The sequence below is a fragment of the Hemiscyllium ocellatum genome, chromosome 17 (genome assembly GCF_020745735.1).
Source record: "Hemiscyllium ocellatum isolate sHemOce1 chromosome 17, sHemOce1.pat.X.cur, whole genome shotgun sequence".
NCBI classification, from domain to species: domain Eukaryota; kingdom Metazoa; phylum Chordata; class Chondrichthyes; order Orectolobiformes; family Hemiscylliidae; genus Hemiscyllium; species Hemiscyllium ocellatum.
This window is the reverse complement of record NC_083417.1, coordinates 66,356,118-66,382,383: the sequence shown is the minus strand read 5'-3', so window position 1 is coordinate 66,382,383 and position 26,266 is coordinate 66,356,118.

Genomic DNA, 26,266 nt, shown 5'->3' with positions numbered 1-26,266 from the left:
TGCCACCAAGAGTGAAGGCAAAAAGGTAAGCGAGCTGAAATATGTTCCCTTTCATCACTGCATGATGTGGTTTCATTTTCTGCATTTTGATCAATGGATCACTGTTTCCCCAAGGTAGTAAGAGAAGATATATCAGCAGTATTACCAATGTAGCCCAACTGACTCATCACACACTGTTCTACCTTTAACAATTCAACATTCTCTGTTTTGACCCTTTGCAGCTCGCAATTTTTCATGAATTTGTGAATTCACTTAAAAGGCTGCTAACTCTCAGGCTAGGGTCAGGACAGCAGTGAGATAATTGGAATAAATCTGAAATAAAGAACATTCCTTTTGCCTGGAGGATATGTGGCATGAAAACCAACTCCCTTTCTTTAAGGTTCTCTCACCAGATGTACATTGCTTTGCACAAAGCACTGAAAGAAAGTCACAGCTTGACGCAGAGACTATATAGTGGGCCCTACTGGAAAAGCAAGTATCGGAGTCGCGATGGCTCAATGGTTAGCACTGCTGCCTCACAGTGACAGGGAACTGGGTTCAATTCCACCCTTGGGCAACTCTGTGTGGTGTTTGCACATTTCCCCCCACCCCGCATCGGTGTGGGTTTCCTCCTGCAGTCCAAAGATGTACAGGTTAGGTGGATTGGTCATTTTAATTGCCCATAGCATCCAGGGATGTGCAGGCTAGGTGGGTTAGCCATGGGAAATGCTGGGGGGAGTATCTGGGTGGCATGCATTTAGGTGGGTCTGTTTAGGTTCGATGAGTAGAATGGCCTGCCTCTATATGGTGGGGGTTCTTCTGGAACTGGGGTGCTCAGAGTGTGAAAGGCACTTTCTCCATTACAAGCTGATATGGGGAATGGATAGTATCGAAAGATAAAAGCAGGTGTTCCAGCGTTTTCTCTTTTGGATAGTATCGAAAGGTTTTACACTTCCTGATGAACGGAAAGTGCAGGCCCACTTTCACACTTCTCAAAACTGAAAACGGAGGCAGAGTTTGAAAATGAGTTTGTTGCGAACTTTGAAGCACTTTGAATTTCATTCAGCAAAGCTAAATTTGGTGAATAAACCTCGAAATGGAATTTGATGGCCCTTTGTGCCTTTTATAACCTTTGCGGTATGAAGTAAGGGTGATTGGTTTGAATGTTTGAAAGGTCAAGTTAGAATTGAAGAGCATAGCAAATGAATCTTGATTTCAAAGGGATGGGGACAAAAAGCTTTAATTGTAATTTTCAAAATGTATTTAAAATTATTCAATGCCTGATTCATCCTCCAGTTAATACATTCAAGAAAGGTTTGTAATTGGAATAATGAACCAACATTACTTTTAATCTCCCATAAATGAAATTTAACAAAATGAGTTCTTCTCATATCCTAGACTTTCATTGACTTGAAGAATAGCAAATCTACTCTGTTGCCAAAGGCGTGAAATTACAGGCTTACTGGTGGCAGAAATTCAGATCTGAAGTCGCTGCCGCTCTAAGACTGGCCAGAACCACTAACCTGCAGCAAGCTTTATGACGAGAGAAAGTCTGATTTCTTCCTTTTCGGCACTTGGAAGGAACACAGACTGCTGGAAATCTGAACAGTTCAGAATAGGTTCCAGTAGAAGCTTCACTGAGGAGTCTTCCTGCAGAACATCTTCTGTAGGGTAATGCCGTCAACCAGAGGGGTCCATTCTTCCAGTTACTGAAGGCTGGCTGCACTGAGCATAAACCATCTGTGTCCTCCCCCCCCCCGCCCCCCCCCCCCCCATAAAACCAACAGCTCAGCCCCTGTGGGGGGCCTGGCCACCTTCTCATGTCCCAGACCTGCTCCCCCTTCCACCATGGCTGACCCCCACTTCTGAAGAAGTCACACCAGACTTGAAATGTTAATTTTTTTTTAATCTCTCTCCACACATGCTGCCAGACTTGCTGAGTTTCTCCAGCATTTTCTCTGTTCTTATTTCGGGATTTCCAGCCTCTGCAGTGCGTTGCTCTTCCTTGGGTCCATCATAAGGGCTACTTCCTGTCCCCTTTGGTAGTTTCTTATCAGACTCACTTGCTCTCATCTTTGTGCCCTGCTGGTGGTTCCAGACATATCCTTCAGACTCTGATGGCTTAGACTGGCCATTTCCTCAAGCAACCTTGGCTTTCACACCAAGTTCCCAATTCTGGCTGGAAGGTCACAAAAGAAAGTCTCAAGGGAGATCTCTCATGCAATATGCTGAGACCAGTGATCAGGCAAACACGAGGCTATTTGACAAGAGATGTTTTGGCGCCGGGAGTGACCAACAAAACAAGGATACTCAAAGTAAATCCAACAGGAAATATGCAAATTACTGGACACATAACAGTAGTTGCTGTCATTGTAGAATTGAAAAAAAATCATTTTTTCTTTCAGCCAAGTCTCCAAAATTTATTGAGATAAAGAAAGGTTCTTACAAAACACTACCATTCCTCCAATTGCCTTCCAGCATTCGGTCGGTCACTCAGCCCTTCGAACCTGCTGCACCATTCAATCAGATCGTGGCTGATCGGATTTTAACCTCAACTCAACATTGCTGCAGGTCCTCAATAATCTTTCATCCCCCGTGGTAGTCAACAATCTGCCTCTACCTTCAAATATTTAAGGACTCGATATCTATTACCTTTTGGGGAAGGGAATTCCAAAGAATTACGACCCTCTGAGTGACTAAAAATTTCCACATCTCTGTTTTCAATGGGTGACCACTTTTTTTAAACCATGACACCCCCTAGTTCTAGATGCTTCCACAAGAGGGAACATCCTCGCAACATTCACCCGGTCAGGAACTTGTACTTTTCAATTAAGTCACCTCCAACTTTTCTAAACTCCAGAAGATACAGGCTGAACCTGTCTAGCTTTAGCTCATAAAGCAATCCGCTTATTCATTCTCTGAACGTTAATATCACTGTCACAACTGTCCCACATCAAGAAGGAAATGATTGCCTCCATCATCGGGTGTTGGGGGTGAAGTGGAAAGATAACACATGCGCAATTTCCATTTGAACTGAATAAAGGTCAATGGAAATGGACACAGAACGAGTTATATTATGCGTGCATGACCCACTGCAACACTGCCACCCAATCTTCTGCCCGGTATCTTCACTATCATTTCTATAGTGATTCTGGGATCCCTCAGCTAATTCACAACTGAACATAAATTACTAGTACAATCACGTCTCCTGAAATTGAAAACAAAACAATGGATTCAACAAGAGTGAACTACCACAGAGCTAAAAATGCATTGCTGGAAAAGCGCAGCAGGTCGGGCAGCATCCAAGGAGTAGGAGAATCGACGTTTCGGGCATGAGCCCTTCTTCAGGAAGTCCTCACTTTCTCCTAGAAGCTGCTACGCTTTTCCAGCGAAACATTTTCAGCTCTGATCTCCAGCATCTGCAGTCCTCACTTTCTCATAGAAGACGGCCCCATAGCATCAGGTCCGCTCATATACTTGCCTCCTCTGATTTCTGAAGGTGTGAGCACGTAGTGCAATGTGACTTGTCACTGAGTAATCAGGGAACACAGCCTCCCTGGAAGTGTAGACTGTTAAATGAGATGCTCAAACAAGTCTCTGTCTGACAGGAGAAGTGGATGTTCAAGGTTACACGTCAGTATTCACTTCAAAGTGTGGAGCTCACCTCATGTTTGCAAGTCAGGAGAATTTAATCAGATAGATTAACTGACATTCTACAGGACACAAATTGGATTTCCCACATGCAAAATAATTGAAGGTAATGGGATTCACTTGTTAAAAGTCTATTGACTTATGAGATACCTTTTTTTAAAAAAGTTTCATATTCCCTTGCTCTACCCATTATTTCATTAGCCATATCTGAATATCTTTTAATGCAATTTGAATCTCAACATCTAATTGATTTCATTTCAATTTTATCCCTTCAGATCTAATTCCTCCGATTTCTGTATTTCCTGGTGTTCATGGTTTATCTCAGCAGGAGACCGTCCCTTTGCAGCAAATTTCCAGACTTATCGAATTCACACTGTCACCCTCTTCAACCATTCCATTGATCAGATTCCCCAGCTCTGTGTACGCAGAACTCTCAATACTGCAGATACTCCTGCAGAATACACACCTCTTAAAAGCACACCAATTACAACTCAGCAGACAAACAACAGGCAGCTGGTAAAGAGTCATCTAGACTCGAAACATTAGCTTGCTCTCCTTCCACGGATGCTGTCTGATGCGCTGTGATCTTCAGCATTTCAGCACAGATATTGACACCTCGTTGGCTACATGCTGAGAGGTAATTGTGAATTAGCAGCTGCTACCAGACAGGTTTAGGATGATTCAGGAAAAATGTTAAATTTCAAGGTGATAGCACTACTTGCCTGACACGTGCAACAATATTAGCAGAGAGTCAGATTTGCATAGCACAGAAACAGACCCTGTGGTCCAACTCATCCATGCTGACCAGATATCCTAACCTCATTGAGTCCCATTTGCCAGCATTTGGCCGATATCCCTCTAAGCCATTCCTATTCATGTCCCCATCCAGAAGCCTTTTAAGTGTTGTAACTGCACCACTTCCTCTGGCAGCTCATTCCACAAACGCACTACCCTCTGTGTGAAAATGTTGCCCTTTCAATCCCTTTTTAATCTTTCCTCTCTCACCCTAAACCCTATGCCTTCTAGTTTTGGGCTCTCCTACCCTAGGAATAACTGATTGGCTGTTCACTCTATCCACGCGTCTCATGATTTTATAAACCTCCATAAGGTCACCCCTCAGCCTCCAATACTCAAGGGAAAACTGCCTCAGCCTGTTCAGCCTCTCCCTGTAGCTCAAACCCTTCAACCCTGGCACCATCCTTGTACATCTTATCTGCACCCTTTTGAGTTTCAGAACGTATTTCCTATAGTAGGGAGACCAGAATTGAAGGCAATAAATCCCGGCTCTCCCGGCTTTACAGCACTGGGAATATATTTTCACCAGATAGATTGCAGCAGTTCAAGGAGGAACTCACTGCTCCATCTCAGAAGCAACTAGAGAAAGGCAATAAGCACTGGACTGGCCAGCGATGCCCACATCCCATGAACAATTTGTTTCGAAATAACCAGCAAATCCCAGTCTCACCAAATTCCTGTTGCTAGCATTTCTTTCAACACTCCCTCCCAGCCTATGCACAGTCCATCCAACCACTACCCCTTGAATGTGAACCTCTGATGTGGGCCGAAACGCAGGTTATTTACTTAAACTGACCATTGGAAGAAAGATTGATGATTGGAGATGAGAAGCATGAGAGTTGATCTCCACGGAGACAAAAGTTCTGTGGGGTCTTTTTGGGGGTAAATACTAAAAAGGATGCTCCCCCTCACTGGGGAATCTAAAGCTATGGAGTGCAGGTTCAGAATAAATGATCTCCCATTTAAGATGAAGATGAGAAGGAACCTGCCCTCCCAGAAGGCTATCACTATTTGGAACTCTCCTCCACTGAGTAGGAAGTGGACATCAGGACACCGAGTGTGTCTTATGGCTGAGACAGGCCGATTTAGGCCTCCAAGTAAGGAGTCAAGGGTCATCAGGGAAAGGGTAAAGAGGCCACATCAAATCTTATTAACTCGTGGATCAGGCGTAGTATCCAAAGGGATGTCTCTTGCCCCTGGGAGTTCTTCATAGTGGCAGCTGAGCGCCATCATTCAACATCTTTTGGAGGCTCACTATGGTTCCTTCAGTCGAGGACAATGAATTAGTTTAGATTAGATTACTTACAGTGTGGAAACAGGCCCTTCAGCCCAACAAGTCCACACCGACCCGCCGAAGTGCAACCCACCCATACCCCTACATTTACCCCTTACCTAACACTACGGGCAATTTAGCATGGACAATTCACCTGACCCGCGCATCTTTGGACTGTGGGAGGAAACCGGAGCACCCGGAGGAAACCCACGCAGACACGGGGAGAACGCGCAAACTCCACACAGTCAGTCGCCTGAGTCGGGAATTGAACCCGGGTCTCAGGCGCTGTGAGGCAGCAGTGCTAACCACTGTGCCACCGTGCTGCCCACAGTGTATGGTGATATTTAGGATATCACCATTAGGATAATAGTTCAGGATATTTTCCATGCGACAGAATTCTGCAGCAGTTTTTACAGAGGACGTTTGCACTGCCAGCAATGTCCTCTCTCTGTGATGCACGACTCCTTTTTGAAGAGCCCTCCTTCTATTTTCCTCAGTGTTTCTGAAATATTCCACAGCCAGCCAGTTGGTTTGGTATCTGATCACACAGTTTGTAATTTGAGGAATAGGCAGCTTTTTAACCCATTTTCTCTGGCTGTTAGGAAAACAGGTTAAAAATTCAAAACAAATCCACCACTCAGTCACTTGGTTATTAATACTGTCTCTCAGCGACACCTTGATAAGTACAATTTTTGCTATCATGCACAATCATGTGACAGGAGCAACGGCTTGTCAACACTAAGTTAGTTACCTATGAAGTATTAAATTATGACAATCTTAAGGTCAGATGAAAGTTAGTCCTTCCTTCCCTGCACATGAATGTAACAATGGAACTATTACACCAAGTCACTGCATGGTGACAGCAGTGTGTGCCATCTACCAGATGTACAGCAGTGACTCACCAAAGGTTCCACCACCAACTAGCAAGATGAGAGTAGATGATGTACGTGAACATCACCCCCAACAAGTTTTCCTCCAAACCACTCACCATCCCTGGAAATATATCACCGTTCCTTCACTGTAGCTGGGTCAAAGTCTCGGAAATCACTCCCTAACAGCATTGTGGGTCTATCCACAGCACGTAGAGCTCAAGACAGTATCTTACGTCTACCAATTAGGAACGGTCAACGAATGCTGCTTTGACATCTGATGGGTTAAAAAAAAAACAACTAAACAGGAGAGTTAAGAGCAAAAATTGATCCTTGGCTGTTCTCCCATTAGCCAATGAAGGTCACCATTCAACAAGGAGCATGGTTGAGAAGCCAGGTCAACCACAGTGACATCAGCTGGTACAGGAAGTGCACGTGATACCACTCTGTATGGCAAACTTGCAGTTGAACCAACCCGAGCTCACCAAACTTTGCAGGCCTCCTGACTGGAAGGGACCACAGTGAAGTTAATCTTGTCCTCACCAAACCTTCACAAATGGTTACTCGGTGTAGGCCATCACTAAATAAACTGACAGAACTAATCCAAAGGTGTGGCGGCTACGTGCAAAATTCTCACTGAGATCAGCAAGCACGGACTGGGGATGAAATCTGAGATTTTCCTGGTCACCATGGCTCCCTGGATAAAGCAGGAAATAACGTTTCACCACACTTTCATAGCAGGCACCGGAGGAAAGGATACAAGTGATATTTGCTCATCCCGTTCAGCCCCGCACAGGGCTGAAAATTCCCAGCTGCAATCTGCAATCCTCTGTCTACCTATCCATTGTAATTCTCAGTGTTGACATAGTTTATGCTATAGCCAATCTTGGAAGCACATTCCCTGGTGTATTAATGTTAAGAGATTTCTTTGCTTTCTGTTCCAGATTTCTTAAATGTAATTTCCTATGAATGTATTGTAATCCACTGGAAATAGTTTACCTCGAAATATCCGGTCCAATGCTGAGATAGATTGTAGACAGCAAGGGTGATGTGCATTGTTGTGGCTTGAGCAGATCCGACAGTTCCAAGCTTTTCCTTGTGTCTGTTTCTTTTTGAACATATCAAGCAGCATCTGTTGAATGTGGTCAGTACTTTGTTTGGGAGCCTCTATAATCTCCCTACAGTATGGGCTGCAAAATTCTTAAACAAATGTTGCAAAGTTTTACTCAGACATATTGTGATATAGATGTGCAGCATAGAAGCAGGCCCTTCAGCCTATCGTGTCTACACCAGTCAGAATAAAGCACCTAAATACTGGAACACCATCTTCCAGCACATGGCCCATAGTCTTGCATGGATGAAGTGACGACTGCAATGTTTCTGCTGATAGGTGAGTGCCGAACCAGAGGACACAGCTTAAAAATACGGGGTAGACCATTTAGGACAGAGATGAGGAGAAACTTCTTCACCCAGAGAGTGGTGGCTGTGTGGAATGCTCTGCCCCAGAGGGCAGTGGAGGCCCAGTCTCTGGATTCATTTAAGAAAGAGTTGGATAGAGCTCTCAAGGATTGTGGAATCAAGGGTTATGGAGATAAGGCAAGAGGATACTGATTAGGAATGATCAGCCATGATCATATTGAATGGCGGTGCAGGCTCGAAGGGCTGAATGGCCTACTCCTGCACCTATTGTCTATCGCAGATGCTGGAGATTGGAGTCAAAATGTGTGTGTTGGAAAAACACAGCAGGTCAGGCAGCATCCTAGGAGCAGGACAGTTGACATTTTGAGCATGATGTCATCTCATTCCTGATGTAAGGCTCATGCTCGAAACGTTGACTCTCCCGCTCCTATGATGCTGCCTGACCTGCTGTGCTTTTCCAGCACCAGACGTTTTGACTAGGCGTGGAAAGACTTCTTGAACATTAGGAGGGTTTTTGCCTCCACCAGCCTTACAGGCAGTGAGTCCCAGATCTCGAACACTCTCTGGGCGACAACATTTTTCCTCACATCTCCTCTAAACCTCCTGTGCCCTACCTTAAATCTACGCTCCCCTGGTCATTGCTCCCTCCATCAAGGGGAAAAGTTTCTTCCTGTCCATCCTCCCTATGCCCCTCAAAATTTTATACATTTCAATCATGTCCCTTCTCAATCTGCATTGCTCTAAGGAAAACAGCCCCAGTCTGTCCAATCTCTCTCTTCAGTGCTGAAACTTTCCAGCCCAGGCAGCATCCTCTCTAGTGCTATCCCATCCCTCTTACAATGTGGAGCTATCATTTCATACCTTGCGATCCCAAAGCACATACTTCCTGGCTGCAATATCATAATAAATTTCTATCACTGTCTTTAGTGACCTGCGAACATGCTCCAAAATCCCTCCAAACTTTCACAGTACTGAATCTTTTTAACCTGAGGTTAGTTGTTACATTTAACAAAACATCTACCTCAGTTTAGCTGCATTCTACACTTCGTCGGTAATCATCCATAACTCTCTTGAGTCTTTTGAAGTATTGATGCTCATTTTGCTATCATCTCCCATTCCCTACACTGTCCCTGAGACCTATATTCACAGACACACACTTAGAAATGAAACGCTGTCAGTGTGGCCTCCTTGTTGGTCAGCACCACCTCCACCCAACCACTCTGAAACACCACCTCTTACTATTTCGCATTGCTCTCGTCACACCCCATGCTATGCCTGCTTGAAACTCTCTTCCACAAGCAGCAGTGGATGCTGGATCACTGCTCTTTTGAAATGCAGGGGCACGGTCGAGGGGCTGAGTGGTCTTCTCCTGCCTCTATTTGTCATGTTCTTATGCTCTCCTCATTCTTGATTCAATCCACTAATCTTCCAAAATGTGTAAAAAAGAAAATGTAAATGTCCCCCCCTCCAGAATAGTTTTGACCCAGATGAATTATTCATTGCATATAGAGTTATTCAGTGAATAATTCTTTGGTCCCAGCTAATTTTCAATTAACAAAGTAGCAGTTTGGCCCAGTTATTCCGCACGATAAAATTGCGGGGCTGGTGAAAGGGAAATTTTGTTCCTGATGGGCTTGCACATCTAAAAACATTGAAAAAAAATGGCAAAATAGCACTTTCCAGCTTCTTGATAGCACTTGATGTACGAGAATCAGACAAGAATTGTTGAAGGCAAAATAATAAATCAAGGGTTCACTTCTCTTGGCAGCGGTGGGGGTGCTGGCAACAAGATTAAAATGTTAATGTAGCAGTATTCAACAGACTGCTCTGTAATTTTCTACTGCTGCCACAGATCAAAATTGTCTTGTCGAAAGTGTGAAAAGTTGCAGAAAAGGTAATGCAACTATTTATTAAGGTGTAAAGCAGTTTGCGTTTTGCTCGCTTCACTGCATCGAAGAAATTGCTTTTTTATTGGGCAGATCAAAAGGGATAAGTGTCTCAGCTCCTCAGCCCATTTCTGCCCTCTCTTCATCCCCCAGAGTTTTGGGTTCACTTGCTTCATGTGTAACCAATAGAATGCACTGCAGAACCCCCATATCCGCAGATTCACTTTCCACGGTATCAGTTATCCGCAGTTTACCCGCGGCATATGACATGGAACATTCCAGAGGGCTGCCGGAGAGGCAAGGTTCCCATTTAAAATGATAGGGTTCGCTACTATGTGCGGTTTCAGGCATCCGCGGTAGGTCTTGGAATGTACCACCTGCTGATACAGGCGACACCAGTATGTTGTGGTTCTGTTCGCCGAGCTGGGAGTTTTTGTTGCAAACGTTTCGTCCCCTGTCTAGGTGACATCCTCAATGCTTGGGAGCCTCCTGTGAAGCGCTTCTGTGATGTCAGCTCGGCGAACAGAACCACAACAAGTACCCGAGCTACAAATCTTCTCCCAAACTTTGACACCGGTATCTCCAAACTCCATTCAGGAGGCAAGGACCAAACCTTCACAATTTTCTTGCAAAGGGAGAAAGGATAAACCTCGAGTAATGGTTTTCACTTGAACGGAGTAAGCCCCACAGCTCAGTGGCGAGCACTGCTGCCTCACAGCGCCAGGGAGCCGGGGTCAATTCCACCCTTGGGCCACCGTCTGTGTGGAGATTGCACATTCTCCGAGTGCCTACACGGGATTCCTCTGGGTTGCTCCAGTTTCCTCCCACAGACCAAAACAGATGTGCGGGTTAGGTGGATTGGCCATGCTAAAAGTGCGCAGAGTGCCCAGCGATTTGTGGGCTAACCCTGAGAAATGCAGGGTAATGGGGACAGACTTGGGGCTAGGTCTGGGTGGGATGCTCTTCTCTGGGTCAGTGCAGACTTGAAGAGCTGAACGGCTTCTTTCCACACTGTAGGGATTCTAAGCCAGATGTCGGATTTGCTTCAAGTCTCTCCTGTTGTCCCTTGAGACCGTGGAGTGGAACTTTCCTTTCTTTTGATCAAGTGTGGAGGTCGGCGTGTTTGGTGGTGACTACCATGCCACTCCCACTGCTAAAAACACACGGTGAAGACTGGTGAGCAGTTGGCCAAGAGCCAACATGCACCTTTTGGTCAATTTTTCAATGATTCTTAAACCTCAGCGGTGACATCACTGGTCACCAGAAGCAGCTGCTGTCCGGTCAGGAGCTCCTGAAGTCCACCGGCCAAAGCCTACTCCTCAGGCGGACGGGGTAGGGTCAACTGGTGAGGGAGTGAAGGGCCTTTTACACTCCCCTTGGCTTTCAGAGCCTAGAGATGTTCCCCTCCCCTACCATCCATATTTCTGATCAGCCCCCCCCCCAATCGGGGAATTTCAGGGTATCTCCCAATCTGGCAGACCCTCTCTGGACATCGGCCAACTTTCTTGCTCTCGGGGGAGACAAATAGTTGGAGACGGGGCGATGGGCTGTGGCCCCTCAGTGACCATCAGAGTTCGAATCAGTCGTTTCTCAAACTGATCACCCACGGGAGCTTCTCACCCTACACTGACTAAGCAGGGTAATCAGATAGCGGTGATTTTCCCTCCAAGGCTAACTGGCCCAAACATTCCCCCTTCTCAGCATCTCTGCAGTGCAGTACACGTTAAGGTTTCTCCTTCTGTAAACCATTTCACCCAAGAAGAAATTAAGACAGTCTTCGTGTGACTGTAATATTTTCAACTTTTAAAACTGCTGGATGCAATTTAAACGGGCTAATTCTGCATAGTTTTCATGGGATTAATTATGAATTATATGACACATACACGGACAACAGGTCAAAAGATTGCGTTGGTTTTAATTCACAGACCATAATGCAATTTTCCTGCTCTATTTTCTGTCCTTTTACACCTCTTTGACTCAATGACCCAGCTTTCTTCACATCCATCATTAACTCTGTAAAAAAACATATGAACTTAAAAATCTTTGCTTTGTACTAAACCTCTTCTGTTTTAACTTTTAGCTCGGTGCCCTCCATTCTGCCATCACTGAAAGAGTCTGTTTCTGACCCATCACATCACATCACAATTTTAAATGCTGTCAAATCACATCCGAGTTCCAATTTGAAACGCCCGCAGTTTTTCAAGTCTTCCTTTGTGGGGGCTGAGGGAGGAAGGGTTAGGAAGTCAATTCTGAAGCAAGGTCCCAGCCAAAGGGGGGATGCTAACAGAGGTGTAGAAAGGCGGGTTACAGTCCTGAAACCCATGGCATTAATACTGCAATAAGGATAAACTCTGCCTTCTCTTCACAGATGCTGCCAGACCTGCTGAATTTCTCCAACAATTTTGTTTTTGTCTCTGTTCTCCAGCATCCGCAATTCTTCACTCTATTGTAATAAACATCAATGCCTTTGGGATGGCTGCTCCCAAAATCGTCCTATTGTAAAGGACGGATAGGACAATACAAAGGACGTAATTTGATTAATTTTGATTTATTATTGTCACATGTACTGAGATGCAGTGAAAAGTATTGTTTTGGGTGCTATCCGGACAAACCATAAGTACATCAGGGTGATAGAACAGAACGCAGAATAAAGTGTGACAGCTACAGAGAAGGTGCAGAGAAAGATCATGTTGATGATGTTGGCTGCTTTCCTGAGGCAGTGGGAAGTATAGATAGAGTCAGTGGATTGAAGCATGGTTTGCGTGATGGACTGAGTTGTAATTTCTCTGTAATCTCTTGCAGGCTTGGGCAGAGCAGTTGCCGTACCAAACTGTGATGCATCGAATATGATGCTTTTGTATGGAGCATCTATAAACATTGGTAAGGCATCCTAATAATAATAATACACGGTGGTCAGGTGGGATGAATTAGCCATAAACCATGATGGGGGGGGGGGGGGGGATTAAAAAAAGAACAATTTAAAAGATACAAGAATGGGAAAACATCAGAGTGCATGTTATTAATAGCAATATGGATACAACAGATGAGGGATACACTAAAATAAGAAGTGTTTAAACAAAAGTAACATATAAGAAACAGTGTGAAAAGTCTAGGCAGATGGGCTGCTGAAAGACTCTAATCAGAGTTTTAGATACAAATGCAAGTTATAAAAATAAATTGACTAAATTAGAAACTCAAATATAGTTAATCATTATTGAGAAATGGCTACCAGTTGGTCAGGACTGGGAGTTAAAACATTTCACATTATAAAAAGGTAAAGTCATCATAATTTGGGACTATCACAAGGCTGCTCTCTCATTAAAGTTAAAAATCACACCACGCCTGGTTATATTCCACTGGGTTTATTTGGAAGTACAGTCTTTCGGAGTGTTGCTCCTTCATTGGGTAGTTACTGGGACAGGATCATTGGACACAGAATTTATGGTAAATGATAGTTTGCTATAAATCCTGTGTCCTATCATTTACATAAATTCTGTGTCCAATGATCCTGCCCCACTAACTACCCAATGAAGGAGCAGCGCTCCAAAAGACTACTTCTAAATAAACTTGTTGGACTATAACCTGGTGTTTTGTGATTTTTAACGTTGTCCACCTCAGTCCTACACCAGCTCTTTCAAATCATGGCTCTCATTAGAGGCAACGTATTCACAACTTTCATGTTATAAAAGGTCGTTAGAAAGGATAGGAAAACTGGAAGACAAGGTAGGCTTATTAATTAACGACAGCACTGGCACCGGCATGTTAGTGAGGAAAAGCAAACAGCAGAAACAATGGGTGGAAGTGGGGAATAAGAAAGGACTCCAGATTAATAGAAGGCCAGGCCATCCAACAGCAAGAACAGAGCTATAAAACACAATAATTTCAAGATTAGAAAGGTATGCAGCAGAAGTAAATTTGCTTTAGGGGGTAAATTTGATAAAAACGGTCAAAAATACATTTGAGAACTGTTATTGACTGAACAAATTGGAGTTTTTTTCTTTAAAGACAATCTGGTAATTCCATGGTCACTATTGCTGAATGTACATTTTTATCCCAATTACCTTTAATTAGCCGGAACTAAATAAAGCGGCTGCTCTGTTGGGATTTGAACTCACGACTCTGGGTTTTTAGCCCGGTGACAATAACTGTGGTATCACTCCTACATGTTGGATACAATCATGCCGTGATTCAGTGAGTGGGCAAAACCGATGGGTTTCAACACAAGCCAGTGTGAGATCATCCCTTGTAGATCGAAACAATGGATTCGAGTGGTTTTAACAAGTGCTGAGAGATTTAGAATGCCATGTACACAGATCACTGAAATGTAAAAAGACATCAGAAAAGACCAATAGAACTATAGCTATTATAGCCAGGGGCAGCACATTTTGCTACAGCTCTGATTAAACAACATCTGCACTAACCCTGTGCAATCCAAAGCGCCATATCTTACAAAAAGGACAGATGGGATTTAGAATAAGTACAATACAGATTTATTCCAACAGCAGGTTGTTATTGAATGGAAGGGCTTGGAGGGCCAACTCCTGCTTCTAACATCTATGTGCTTTGAAAAGAATCAACAGAGGAGATTGAGACTGTGATTCGGATGGGGAAACATTGCCTTCAAAGACTTCTCTTTCTCCCACTACCCCCTCCCTTTGTAGCCTCCATCTCTCCACATCCCAGCCCAGCATTTCCCATTTCCCCAACGAAGGTTAACCATGCTCACCTTCATGCTGTTCCTTCAAATCAACTCTCTCCTGCATTTGCTGCTCAAAAGGTTAAGGATAGGCATATAGCCTACATATAACATCGACAAATAGACTGGTCACCTCGGACTTAAATCTTCAGGGCATTTATTACTGCCCCAGGGCTACCATGTTTTGCCTCAATGTCAGTAGGTTAAACATAGTTTGATCCTTTACTCAGTGAAAATGTCTTTGACTTTGAAAACAGCGGTAAGGCATGCCACTTGTCAGATTTCTGTACAGTGCAATGACCTTATTCCATCTCCTGATGCTGGCAATAGGGATGACGGGAGGTGATTCAGGTATTGGTGTATGCATCAGAAGTTAGGTAGCTGTGCACTTGCTTTGTTGCCTCATTTCTAAACTGCTTATAAAGGGCAAAGCAAAAATAATTCAGGTTCAGTCCCTGGTCTGCACTGAAAGCTAGAGGATTTCCAATTCGCATCACATCGAGGACATCAGCACCTGGAACTGAACGGAGTGCGCTGTGCTCATCTTGTAAACAGGAACTAAAAGTAATAAAAACAGCCCAATATAATGAGGGGGATTGCTATTTCCATGCTGTATGACTCTATGGCCCCTGCACTCAGGAGTAAGAGGTCACATTCCCACCTCTGCCCAGTATTTCAGGAAGGAAAGGACATGCAGATTGTCAGGTCAGGATCATAAATTTAAGCTAAATGTCGGTGTCTCACAGAAAGATCTCTTGAAGGGGAGTAGAGGCAACTCCTTGTGGGCAACAAAGAAAATGGTAATAAATCATGCGATTTTTGATGTTACTCAAACTGAAAAAGGGGGCCACCAAATTAGATCCCACCATCCCCAGCACGTGTCCCCACCGGTGGGATATTTGTCAATTTGAGGGACTCCACATTACTGGTGCTACGTGTTGGCAGATTTCCGATCAATGCAGAGAACAGCAGTGCTGACATTTAAGATGACTCGCGGATGTATTGTCTGTACAGCCCAATTAAGATGAGCTTGTTTTTTTTTTAAAAAAAAGAAAGTGCATAAAAATGATGGCTGCAGATTGCGATACCAACAGGCAACATCTGTTGAAAGTCTGCTCTTAATTATAATGATAAATGAGGATGCTGGGAGCAGCCTGCTGTGTGCATCATTACCCTGGCAAAGAAGTGCCAAACAAGATCACTCAAAATAAACACTCGAGATTTGGATACCAGTAAGCCAGAGAAAAATCTCATCAGTTACACCATGCCCTACGCTTCCTCTTTTCAACCCTCTCCCAATTTGCAGTGAAAGGAATCTCTTTGTTTAAGCACAACTTTCCAATTTCATCATTCTTCAAAGTCTCGTGGATAATTGGGCCATTCAATTCACAGAGTCATAGAGATGTACAGCACGGAAACAGACCCTTCAGTCCAACTCGTCCATGCCAACCAGAAAACCCAACCTAATCTAGTCCCCTTTGCCAGCACTTGGCCCATATTCCTCTCAACCATTCCTATTCATATACCCATTCAGAAGCCTTTTAAATGTTGTATTGTACCAGCGTCCACCACTTCCTCTGACAACTCATTCCATACATGCACCACCCTCTGCATGGAAAAGTTGCCCCTTAGGTCCCTTTTAAATCTTCTTCTCAACCTTAACCCATGCCCTCTAGTTCTGCACTCCTCCAACCCAGGGAAGAGACCTTGACTATTTACCCTATCCATACTCCTCATGATTTTGTAAACCTCTATAAGGTCATCCCTCAGTCTCTGATGTTCCAGGGAAAACAACCCCAGCCTATTCAGCCTCTCCCGGTAGCACAAACCCTGGCAAAACACTTGTAAATCTTTTCTGAACCCTTTCAAGTTTAACAACATCCTTTCAATAAGAGGGAGACCAGAATTGCATATAATATCCCAAAAGTGGCTGAACCAATGTTCTGTACAGCTGAAACATGATCGCCCAACTCCTATACTCAATGCCCTGACCAACAAAGGCAAACATACCAATGCTTTCCTCACTACCCTATCTAGCTGTGACTCTACTTTCAAGGAAGTACTAACCTACACTCCAAGGAGTCTCTGATCAGAAACACTCCCCAGGACCTTACCATGAAGTGTTTAAGTCTTGCCCTTATGAAGTTTTGATAACAGAGCTTGATGCGGGTCTTCATCCATATGCACAACTCACACATATTTTACAACAGGAAACCTCACAGCCCGAATACTACTTTATTTTTCCCCTCTGGGTACTGTTTACAGAAAGAACAAATTAATAAGTCAGTGGATTGGCAGGTTTTCTGTGGCAATAGATCTGCCCTGGCATCTCACTGGGTTGCTCCAGCTTGGTGAAGCTAATCGCCTGTGCAAAGAAATCCGACAAGGAAGTCCTTGTAGTTCATTGGTTAAAAGAGTGTCAAAATGTGTAAGGCACTGCCTCAAGAGTAGCTGATAAACAGCATAGAGGCACTTCAGTTGGACCTTGTGATTTGACTGTCCTGTAGATTCATCATAAATCAATGACAGGAGAAAGCACCTTCCTCTACTTGCTCAATTACAGTCACTGTGTGGAGGTCTCAGACAAATACACTGACAGATGTTCTGACTACCACCCCATTTCCCAGCAAATGAAATGACAGAGGCATATAGAGAAAGCATTGTGAGCTCACAAATGGCCAGTGTAATGGTTCTACTTCAAGTAGCTCTCCAGTTGTCCAGACAGAGGCAGAACAGAGTACAAATTACAGCACCTCTCAATGGAGTAACAATCTGAGCAGGGAGACTGGCCCACTACCAGCTGGAGGCTGCCCTTGCTAGGAAATCATGCTTTTTGCCCTCTTTAACTGCTCCAGTCTCACAGGGGAGGAAAAACAAGGAAAGTAAACAAAGTAAAGAATGCTGCAATTCAGAAACAAAAACAAAAAAAGTTGCTGGAAAAGCTCAGTAGCTCTGGGAGCATCTGTGAGCAGAAATCATTTCAGGTCTAGTGACCCTTCCGCAGAACTGGTTCTTAGGAAAGTAAACATCTAACTGAGCGTGAAACCTTAACCCACAAATTTGATGCAAAAATGCCATAAAACAGGAAAATGGCTCAGTCCAACCAAATCGCTCATGGGGACAAGGGGCAGATGTAAGGGATGAAAGAGCAATTGAAGATTCTTGTCTCATTTTCAACATTGGTGAATGCAAGTCCCTTGTTCACACCATTGAGAGAGATGGAGATTTTGCAAATGATTCACATCAATCGGGATCTGATGAAAAGCATCATAGACTTCCCTCAATGTGCTGCTTCATTCCCTTAGTGCCAATTTCAATCTTAGTTCATTGAGCACACTCTCACATCGAAATTAAAAGATTGTGGGTTCAGGGGTTGCACTCCAGAAGCCTGGGACAATGTCGTTTGGCTGAGGTACAGCTGTTCCTCAGACGGACGTGACTATTTTCCCCATGTATGTTGACACATTTTTTTTTTCCCAACCAAATACCAGCCACACATATTTGGCTCTTTATTTGACTTTATGGCTTCTAGTGGGATCATGCTGTGTGCAAATTAACAGTCAAGCTCCCTACATCACAACAGTTGCTGGGCCTCTAATCTGATGCATTGGCCATAAAATGTTTCGGAACTTTCCACAGTCGCAGAATGTAGGAGGTTAAGGGGTGACATTACTGGAGTCTATAAAATCATGAGGGGTTTGATAAGGCCTCTTTTCCCAAGAGTTTGGGGTGGGGGGAGGAATTCAAAACCAGGAGACATGGGCGGCATGGTGGCACAGTGGTTAGCACTGCTGCCTTACAGCGCCAGAGACCTGAGTTCAATTCCCGACTCAGGTGACTGACTGTGTGGAGTTTGCACGTTCTCCCCGTGTCTGCATGGGTTTCCTCCGGGTGCTCCGGTTTCCTCCCACAGTCCAAAGATGTGCGGGTCAGGTGAATTGGCCATGCTAAATTGCCCGTAGTGTTAGGTACGTGTGAATGTAGGGGTATGGGTGGGTTTCGCTTCAGCCCGTCGGTGTGGACTTGTTGGGCCGAAGGGCCTGTTTCCACACTGTAAGTAATCTAATCTAATCTCAAACATATTTTTAAGGTGAGAGGGAAAGATTTAAAAAGGACTTGAGGGGCAACTCTTCTTTTTGACACAGAGAGCAGCTCGTGTGTGGAATGAGCTTCCAGAGAAAGTGATGGATATCCAAAAGACATTTGGATAAGTACATGAGTAGGAATTGTTTGGAGGGATATGGACCAGGAGCAGGCAGGCGGCACTAAGTTTAGTTTGTGATTATGACCAAAGGATCTGTTTCCATGCTGTATGACTCCATGACTCTAAGTCTGCCAGTCTTTCCCTCGATTACAGTTTCCGCCCTTCCGAGACAATGACTTGTGACGCATGATTGATTCATAAGGGGATATAGTTGTGTGAGCTCTGAGCCAGGGTCTGCTACGCACTTAATACCGAGTTCAATACCTTCAGATTGTTAAGCCACTCCCATTTCTTTTAGGCTTCACTTCTTACATTCTCTGTCACCATGTCCTCTCTCCCCTCCCTGCCCCCCCTAGTGAAAATGTCTGTTCTTTCCAGTGATACACACTAATGTTCTGCCGTTCTCACACTCCAGCCTCTTAATCTGAACTACCAACACCCAAACTCCCCCAGCACTCCATCTCCCCCCACTATTGTGTAAATGCTGCCCCCTCCACCCTTCATGTCAGCTCTGAAGAAGAGTCATCTAGACTTGAAACGTTAGCTTGCTCTCTCTCTCTCTCTGCGGATGCTGCCTGACCCGCTGTGATTTCCAGCATTCTTTTTCTTTTCAGTTCTGCTTTTAACAACATGCCCAAGTCACAAGCACGTACAGGAAAGGCTACTGGCTCAAAAGAAGAGGAGACTTGCTTATCCTCCCAAACCTTGAGATGCTTTCCAGAATGTCCACCACCTTTATGGTTGAGCTCAGGTAATCCCCGTACACAGTCTAGGAGCCATTAGCCCACCTCATCATTCTGGGGATTTGCACCATCACCCAGGAGAAGCATTTAGCTGCAGTTGTGATTGGATCGGCAGGTATTTCTGCAACGGGATTTTCCTACAGGGACACCATCTAGAGGTGCAGCAGGTGTCAGTTCCCAAGACAGTGTTTCACTTGCAAATGAAACACAATATAAATATGTATATGTTTAACATTCTGCAAATTAACTTTGAACGGCATACATAGATAAAGCATGAAATTGCATGTAATCACATCAAATAAACACCATTTTAAAAGTTCAATCAAGTGCAAAATTGTAATGTGCAAAGATGGTTGTTGATGGAACAATTAATATGCAACTGGAAGTTTAATACGATTCAGTGAGACAGTCAGCTGGGAACTGTACAGGCATTTGCTCTGCCTGCAAAGGGGTCCAGGAGGAAGAAGGAACAGTCCCATGTTGCTGCTGGCAGTGACAGGAACAACCTGCAGAATCTATTTCGACAAAAGGGGAATTACTTGTTTGAAAATAGCTAAATAATGCCTGAAATAACACACGGCAGCACAAAGAGGAGGATTTGGCTCGGATTCAGTAACAGTCGAAACGCGTGGAGGAAGGGTCATACATTTAAGAGGTAGAACGTGGAAGCAGCCCAAAGATTCTTTATCTATTCATTCACGGGAATCACCCAGCATTTACTGCCCATCGCACATTGCCCTAGAGAAAAAAAAAGCGTGGGTAAGCTGCCTTCTTGCTAAATCACTGTAGTCCATGTCATGTAGGCTCACCAGGACTTTGACACAGTGACATGGAAGAGACAGCAATACATTTTCAAATGAGGACAGTGTGCGGCTTGGAGGAAAGCCTGCAGGTGGCGCTGTCCCATGCATCCATCACCTTCATCCATTTCAACAGTTGGGGGCCATGGGTTTGGAAGTTGTTCTTGGAGGAGCTTTAGTGAATCGCGTCAGTTCATTTTGCAGATGGCACATACTGCTGCCACTGATGGTGCAGGAAGTGGAAGTTTAAGGTGGTGGATTGGGTACCAATCAAACTTTGTCTGATAAGCCTTTCATCAGGAGTGAGGCTATGCCCGAAATGTCGTCTCTCTTGCTCCTCGGATGCTGCCTGATTGGCTGTGCTTTTCTAGCATCACACTCTTCGACTCTGATCTCCAGCATCTGCAGTCCTCACTTTCTCCTCCCAATCCTCTATCTATCTGTCCACAGTAATTCTCAATGTTGACATGGTTTGTGCTCTGACCAAGCTTGGAAGCATATTCACTTTCTCCTTTGTGAGATGGTGTTAAGCTCGAGTGTTGTTGGAGTTGCATCCATCCAGATATGTAGAGAATATTCCATCCACTCTCCTGCCTTATAGATTTGAGGAGTAATGGGAGATTTATTTACCACAACATTCCTAGCCTCAGACCCTCTCTTGTAGCCACAGCCTGTGTGTTGCTGGCCGAATTGAGTTTCTGGTCAACTCTTGGGATGTTGATGGGAGCTTCAGTGATGACAATGCACATGGTTACATTCTCTCTTGTTAGAGATGGTCATTGCCGGACATTTCTGTGATAGAATGCTTCTTACCACTTATCAGCCCAAGCCTGGATGTTGTCCAGATCGTGCTATGAACAGGCACAAACCATTTCAACATCCCAACAGAACAGAACCGTTGTGCAATCAGCCATGCACATCCCCACCCCTGACTTTATGATGGAGGGAAGGTCATTGATGAAGAAGCTGAGCCTAGGTTGAGCCTAGGATACAACTCTGAGGAACTCCTGCAGAGATGTCCTAAAGCTGAGGTGACTGATGTCCAGAATTATTGACCCAGAAGGGGGAATAAACTGAGGCAAACTTGGTCGAGAGCAGTGAACAGGTGCTCCAATCCTACTGCTATGCAAGAGGACAGCTTCATAATTGTTGGCAGTATCCTTGTGTTGTGTTGTGCACATGTGCAAGGGTGATAGTCACACAATGCTGAATTCCCCCCAAAAATTCAAGTTCTGACAGATAGGGGCTAGACTAAAAAAAATGAATGAAATCAGGAGTGCCAGGATGGTGCTGCTGGCCTGGGTCCCTGGCCCCAGTTAGAACTCAATGAGCCTCTGATATATACCAAGTGATTGACTAATCCTATATAATATGGTCGCTTTCTTAACTCTCTTCTGGTTTCCCTTCCTGCTAGCTCACCTTGTTGCTGATGCTGCTTTCCATCTTTCCATTGTCTGCTCTTTCTGTTCTGTTCGTTTTGTTCAGGCGGGAGTTGGTTGGGGGCACGACAGAGGAAGAGCTGCTGGCTTCACCTTGTCAGGGTGCTGTGCCTCCCTTTGTACCTACACCATCAACCGCCTTTCACTAGTTTCACACCTACTGTGGCTCTGACCCATTCACCCTCCCAGTGCACATTCCTTCCCTACTTCACCATGCTCCCCACTCCCTTGGTGAGCAACCCACTTAAACTCTGCGGCATCCCTTCCCCACTTGAGTCCTAAACCTCCAGCCACTCAATCCCATCTTGGTTATCCCTCTAAGGTGCAGCCAATGGGAAGCGAGAGACGTCTTCGTTCTGCCTTCCAACTTTTACTCAGACCTTACTTCCGCTTTCAAATAAAATGTAACTGGAATAATGTTAGAAACATTTCCCTGCTTTCATACACGTCTCACGGAAAGTGGGGGAAGAGGATCGCCTAGTGGCATTATCACTGGACCATTAATCCAGAAGCCAGATAATGTTCTGGGGACCCAGGTTTAAATCCTGCCATGCCAGATGGTGAAATTTGAATTCAATAAAAATCTGGAATTAAATTGATCAATGAAACCATTGCCAATTGTTGGAAAAACTCATCTAGATCACGAATACTTTTCAGGAAAGGAAACTGCTGTCTTTAAATGGTCTGGCCTACATGTGACTCCAGACCCACAGCAAGATGGTTGACCCTTAACTGCCCTCTGGGCAATTAGAAATGGACAACAAATACTGAACCCATGGATGATTAAAACAAAAAAAAGTGTTCTTTTCCTAAAGATGACTGCATTTAAACAGATGTGAAAACTTTGTTTGAGTTAACATACTCCACAGAACTCACACCCCACCGATTACTATCTCATGCTTTTGTAACCAAGGTAAATCCAGTAACTTTAATTCAATATATGCATCAAATACATAATAACATTATCAGTGATTAGGATCTGTTTCCTGGGGGGGGGGGTTTGGAATTAACATTGATCTCTTCTGTTGGACATTTACAAGCAGACACTTTAGATAGTTTCAAAGATCAACGATCACTTTTGGGTCACTCCCATAAACATTCTGCCCCAAAGATAGCAGTATAATTTTACTTCATTGATATTTACACTTGATCTGCCAAAATTATTTGAGGCAACTGTATCGAGTAGGAGCTGAAAAAGAATACTCAATTAACTGAGCCTAGACGTGTCCCAGAAAACACTGGGAGTTCTCAGACTGTGCACACTAAACAAAGCCCAGAACACACCTGGTGGAATGTTTTGAGGAGGGGACCAAGTGTATGGATGTGGGTAATGTCCATGATTTCAATCAGGCCTTTGACAAGATGCTAGGAATACTGCAGTGAGTAACTCACCTCCTGATGAAGGGCTTTTGCCTGAAACATTGATTTCCCTGCTCCTCGGATGCTGCCTGATCTGCTGTGCTTTTCCAGCATCACTCTAATCTTGACTCTGATCTGCAGTATCTGCAGTCCTCATTTTCGCCTCCTGACTCCCCAAAGCCTGTACACCATCTACAAAGGCACAAGTCAGGAGTGTGATGGAATACTCCCCACTTGTTTGGTTGGGTGCAGGTCCAACAACACGCAAGTAACTCAACACCATCGAAGACAAAGCAGCCCGCTTGATTGGCACCACATCCACAAGCATCTGCTCCCTCCATGACTGATGCTCAGGAGCAGCAGTGTGTACTGTCCAGAAGATGCACTGCAGAAATTCACCATGGCTCCTTTGACAGCACCTTCCAAATCCACAACCACTTCCATCTAGAAGGACAAGGGCAGCAGATACATGGGGACACCACCCTCCTGCATCTTCCCCTCCAAGCTACTCCCCATCCTGGCTTGGAAATATATCACCATTCTCTCGGTCAAGACCCTGGAACAACCTCCCCAGTGGGCATTGTGGGTCTGTCCACAGAAGGTCAAGTAGGCAGCTCACCATCACCTTCTTAAGGGCAACTAGAGATGGGCAATAAATACCGGCCCTGCCAGCAATACCCAAAGCTCACAAATGATTAGAAAAATGTCCTCAGCCGGTCTCCTTCACTTCCAGTACTACCAGCCACCTCAGGTGCCTGATAGAATTTCCCTCACACAAAACGTACACAACTCTTTTACACCAACAAAACACAGTTGCAGGTATTCTAGGTTCTGATGAAACGCCAAACTATTAACATCTTCCCACAGATACTGCAGGAATTTCTTTTTTTATTGTAAGTATTTAACTGTTTTTAAAATGAAGTAGCTTATTTTGCTCACCAATCTCTGCATCTCAATCCTGTTGGTTACCCTGAATTTTATACATTTTTTTTAAAAATCCTACACGAACACAAAACTGAAAGCAGCACAATCCAACTTCAGTTCATCGTCACAGCTCTTGAGAAAAGTATCAATTCCAAGCCCATTTGAAACATGCTAGGGGCTTCAGGTAAAACCATACGTGGGGCAGTAAAATAAAACAGTAAAATAAAACACAAATTTGTAATGTTTATATTGGAAACCTCAAAGTGCAAATTATAACAATACTAGAGTCCTACAGCATGGAAACAGGCCCTTCAGTCCAACTTGTGCATGTTGGTCAAGTTTCTCAAACTAAACTAGTCTTATTTTCCTGCATTTGGCCCATATTGAGAACTCTGATCAATTTCTCAGGAATGAAGTTTGCCAATGAGTCCATTGTCGATTGTCAGGAAATAAAATCACAGCTCGTTTAGGGGAGGAAACGGCCATCCTTCACAGCTCAGGCCTTCAAGTGACCCACAGCTGAACCTCAACAGTCCTCTGGGCAACTAGGGACGGGTAATTAATGCTGGCCTAGCCAGCGATATTCATATCCCATTAGCGAATACACCAACATTTCACTTAAAGTCGGGTTTCTCCAAACATGCTGCAAAGTGAACCAAATATCAGCTTACAATTACTGCACCTTCATTTCTACTGCATCATGCTTTTTGCAAATGGGACTTCGCCACAGCCAATTGAAAGAACTTTCACTGGTTATCCACTGACTGGACTCTAATTCACTAACTCCATTATCTTTGATTTTTTTTTGGTGGTTTCGAATGTCTCTCTTTTCTTGGATGAGTGTGTTTGAGTTAAGTGCATCACAAACCATTCCTCTGGGATTTGAACACAATAACAAACTCTACTTTGTTCTAATGCTAAAGCATTTCCTGTGGATCATTTTTAAATTGAGCTCACAAACAGGGCTCGAGGGGGGAAAAGAAACACCATCTATTTTACTAAAGGGAAAAAAAATTAAACATCCACACCTGTTCCAGATAGGAGAGGACAAGAGTAAAATAATAAATAATCATGGAATTCCTAGAGTGTGGAAACAGGCCATTTGGCCTGACAAGTCCACACAGACCCTCCAAAGAGGATCACACCCAGACCCATTCCCCCTACATTCTCCCATGGCTAACACACCTAACCTACACATTCCTGAACACTATGGGCAGTTTTGCATGGCTAATTCATCTAACCTGAACATCTTTGGATTGTAGGAGGAAACCAGAGCACCCGGAGGAAACCCACGCAGACACGGGGAGAACGCGCAAACTCGATGGGCCAAATGGCCGGCTTTCACACTGTCGGGATTCAATGAATTCCTGCAGTCATGAGCCTGCCAGCTGAGACTATGAGAAGAAGCCAAGTCAGACATCCAAAGAAGAATCTCCAACAACTGAGGTTGCCATTTCAGATGACCGCGTAACTAGGTGTAACATTCTGATGATAGATATTGTTGATATTTGTTGGGCGCAAGGTCAGCAAAAAAAAAGTTTTTCTGTCAACATTTCACATCTGCATTTGTTTTGGCAATTAATTTTCCTCTTTCTGGGATCATTATAAGTCTGTGCTCGTTTTCAGTCTGCAATTATTGATGCAAAAACCATTAAGGGCATATAATTACCTTTTGAGCAAAACACTTTGGTGATTGACTAGTCAAAACGAACGATAAGCATTAGTGAGCTCTTCACAACAAAGGCTTGCATTCTGGAACTAAGCTGGTGACTAGCATTCGGAGCCAGCCTGGGAGAAAACAGTGATTTTTCAGATGGGGGGTGGGGATTGGAAAACCGGTGAATACCATGTTAAAAGGTTGGAAAATATTGGAGAGTTTTCCATTCAGCCAGGGACCACTTCTTGCCAGTAGCTGGGAAATTGCAAGCTTTTTTTGTTCACTGTGTATGCAGCAACATTGCAATCAACCTTGTTGAACAATATTGTAACTGCAAACCAAAATCTCTTCATTGTTCCTCTCTCTCACTCCCTTATTTTTAGTGATTCATATTTTTTTTTCTGTGTAATCAAAATCTACCCGCTGCCTTAAAAACACCCCTGAATTGTGTCATCTGTTTGCTACTTCTCAACTCCCTTCATAAATTTTCAAGGTAGAATCACGCACTACATAACTCGAGTCTGACTGCCTTAACAACAAGCAGACACATGTTTATGTATTAAAAACCTGAA